At 41.2% G+C, this 3,766-nt stretch overlaps 1 protein-coding gene across 1 annotated transcript in view; it reads left to right on the forward strand.

The window, feature by feature from the left end:
• Window positions 1–808: 808 nt before the first annotated feature.
• LOC118423135 (high-affinity lysophosphatidic acid receptor-like) overlaps window positions 809–3,766 on the forward strand; it is a gene marked incomplete in the record, with an annotated part of 13,389 nt that continues 10,431 nt past the window's right edge. The window contains 1 exon segment of the mRNA XM_035831140.1: window positions 809–1,050.

Consider the following 3,766-nt stretch of genomic DNA (forward strand, 5'->3'; position numbering starts at 1 on the left):
ATTAATAGAGCTCGCAGACTCGTCGTCCGACCGAATCGCGCTTATGTGAAGAGGTAGTCGCTTGGGCAGGTTTGACTGTATATGATATATGGGAAAAGTGCAAGGAAGAGCCTCCCTAACGTGATCCGTATAGCCAGCTATTGCTAACGTTATATGTCAGGTAGAATATGACAGGTCAGGTAGTGTAAGTGTGCGTTCAGCGTGACAATAAAGATATTTGCCATTGCGAGTGTTTCATTGTTTGTTTCATACCGTATTGTTGTTGTAGGTGTATTTTAGTATTCGTGTTTTTATACATTTGCCTGACTGTGCACGTGTTTGCTTTCAACTCACCCCGCAAAATCTTCGCCAAGCGAGTTTCGTAATTACTAATTGGTCCCCCTGTGCGGCCCCCCCTGTGGGACCAGCAGACAAACAAACAAGCTCGAGGTGTGCATCCAGGAAATAGTTTGATTTCTTTTTTTCTTCTCTTTTTCTTTCCAGGGCCATATATTCAGTGCAGAAATATTGCAATCTGCATTGTTAACTTATCAAAACATATTGTATTTCAGTAAATTTCACCCTCCATCACCACTGTTTCCTGTACCTGTGTTTTCCAGGCGGACATGATAACCTTTGACCCAGGGAAGCTGCGTAACCAATGACGCAAATGAAAAAGTCCACTTTCTCTAACAGGGTTCCTATCAAAATTGTTGATACTTGCAATAGGATAAATTTGAACGTCTTTTATTTCAAACAAAAAAAATAACGTTATTTTATTCAAAACGAAATATTCGTTGTCAAATATTTCAAAAGCTATAGAACGATGGTGATTACGGTACCCGTCTTGTAACGTTACACGTACTTTACCCCCGTCATGGGAATGGTATATTCCAGATTGATGTCAGAAGCCTTGGGGGATCCTTGGGAGATCGGACGTGGGACGTGTTGTTTTCGAGTGAAAACTCAGATTTAATTGATTTTTTTTTCCACTCATTAAGCAGAGAAAGGTGCTAGAGATGGCTCTAAGGGAGGGCGCTGCATAAACCATTTCACAGGGGAAGAGATCAGGTAAGTAATAATTAAGGGTCGACTTAGGGGGAAAATTATTTCCAGCATGATGGCCACTCAAGGGACCGGACAAATGTGGCCACTATAGGCAGGTGGCCTCTGTATAGAGGTGGCAACTTGTAGATAAAATACCCAAGGGACCAACAAAAAGTGGCCACCATGGACAGGTGGCCCCTCTGTAGAGGTGGCCCCTAAATACAGGTTTGACTGTATTTTTAAAAAAAGAACGTGGGTTGCTGTAAATATTTTTATTTCGGATGTGCTGTAACTTCGGATGGATCTTAATTAAATGGTCTAATGCAGAAGTGAGCCATGTTTATTTTCATCAACAGTGCTGAATAAATCGTGAAGAACTGTCGTCTGGATGAAACCCGGGTCTTGTAACGTTAACATTAACGTTACGGTAACGATTTGTGTCACCAAGGAATTTTGAGCATTAAAAATGGTTACGTTCGAAGCAAGGTCACTGCAGTTTTGTTGGAAAACCCTGTCCAGTCCAGACAGGGTTTGATGAAAAGGCTGGGCTGTCTACCTGGCCAGACAGCGCTGAACACTAAACTGATGCACATTACTATAGAATTGGCAGCATCATGAGTGACCCTGGGCCTTGGTTGAACTAAAGGTGCAACTAGATAGGAGGTCCGTGCACACGGAATCAGTTCTGTGAAGTGCGAAGTAGCCAATTAACAATATCTGGTGGGACATGACTCGTGTCCCATGAGGGGGAGAGAATTGTTGAGAGCTGGTTTGTTTAAATCCTGGTTTATGTAGAGTAGAATGACTGGATGGTTGGCTGGCATCCATCTGTTTTGGAAAACAATGGTAGGCAGACAGTTATTACTCGCCGTCTGCCTGGCCTGCACGTGACTTTTTATGGTGAAGGAGGGATGTGCACGTCCTTGTCCACCCTCACGTCTACTGGCGCACTAAGGCTCCGTTCATGAAGCTAAAAATAAAACGGTTCTATCGGTCAGGCAAGCCAAACGGGACCTAGGTAAGCACACTGGTTGGCTAGTCCCTCTGTTGGATTGTATACTAGTTTGTTAGCCCAACTCTCTGTATCTATTTAGATCTTTGTACAGTATTATCTTATCCCAAAACCTGTATCCTAAACCTGTAAATGTAAACCTGCTGTAACTGTATAGATACACCTTGTATTATATGTTACTCAAATATAGCATAGTTGAATAAACACGGCTCACAAATAGCAATCAAACTGGTTTGGCTCTACGTTTCTGATAAGCTAATATTGAACTCAGAAACCAAACACCCTTAATGTTTCAAAGCATTCAACATCAATATGACTTAATGACATAACACATATTGTACAATGTACCTCAGTAAAGCCGAGATGGCATTTTTCAAACCCTTAGTCCAAGTTGTGAGCTACAGTCAAACCTGTCTATAGCGGCCACATAAGGGACTGGCCAAAATTGGCCACTATAGAGAGGTGGTCGCTATAGAGAAAATGCTTCAGTTAATTGACCACAAGCAAAAAGTTACACATGGTTTAAGTAACAATCAATCAATCAATCAATCAATCGTTTTAGTAACAGTTGATCTTAAATCACATAATCAAGGAGCTTTTATGTGTAGCACTGTACATGTACTGCAATGATTGTTACACTATATGTATTAAGAGAACAAAAGCTAAATAAAAGTTTTAAATGTTCTACAGTTGATATTGTCTGAAGAGACCAATATCGTCATATTTCTTTGACCCTTGAATTGGCTTGTATCCTTTGATACTTCGCCGTCCGTGTGTTCCCTCCAGCGTTCACACGTCAGAATCCACCATTATGCTAATGTGGTCCTCACAAGAAAAGCCTGTCATTTTAGACTTATCTTTGATAAATGTAAGAATACCACCATAGTCTGAAGGTCATATAATTTTATCTGTGTAACAATTTATTTAGAATGTTTTCGTAATGTAAATTAACCTCAGCGATAGTGTATTAGAACGTAACTTTGCCACAATTTACCTCCGTAATAGTGGTGTCGTCTGTTGACCTCATGTGGCCTCTTTTTGTCGCGGTAAGGCAGTTTTGTTTTGAACTTAAAGACATTTAAATCCGGCGTTGGGTGACGATAAGGCTGCTGTATGGCCGAATGCATGCCGGACCGTAGATCAGCCGTCCGCCGTGGCCGTAATCGGCAGTTTTTGTGTCAGCGGGACCAGAAATCGTGTGGCCGTGGCCGCGTTGGGCAGGTGGCCGCTAAGCCTATTTCTTAATCATTACGAATCCAAGGGACCGACAAAAAGTGGCCACTATGGCCAGGTGGCGGGTATGCAAAGGTGGCCGCTAATACAGGTTTGACTGTATATGTAACCAAGGAGGATAAATATTTCATTTTTTTATTTGCAAAATCATGTCCTAAGACTTGCATGCACAGTCTCAAAGGCTAAGAGTAGACAATAGTTTTTTATATGATGCACAGAAGTAACAATAATGGATAATCTTTGTTAAATTATAAGGTTTGTATGCCACTGTGTTTCACTATAAGTTGTTGACAGAATGTTGTTTCTGTGCATAAGGTAAAAAATGTTGTTGTATAACTTACAACTTATACCCCCACGCAGACCCTCCTTTCAGACTGGACAGGGTTTTCCAAAAACCCGCGTAGTGGTGCATCTTACATTTAACTTACTCGACAATCACCATAAAAATTTAGTTGTTTACACATAAGGTAAAAAGCTATACAAAAACATGGGTCT

Source organism: Branchiostoma floridae, chromosome 9 (genome assembly GCF_000003815.2).
Source record: "Branchiostoma floridae strain S238N-H82 chromosome 9, Bfl_VNyyK, whole genome shotgun sequence".
NCBI lineage: Eukaryota > Metazoa > Chordata > Leptocardii > Amphioxiformes > Branchiostomatidae > Branchiostoma > Branchiostoma floridae.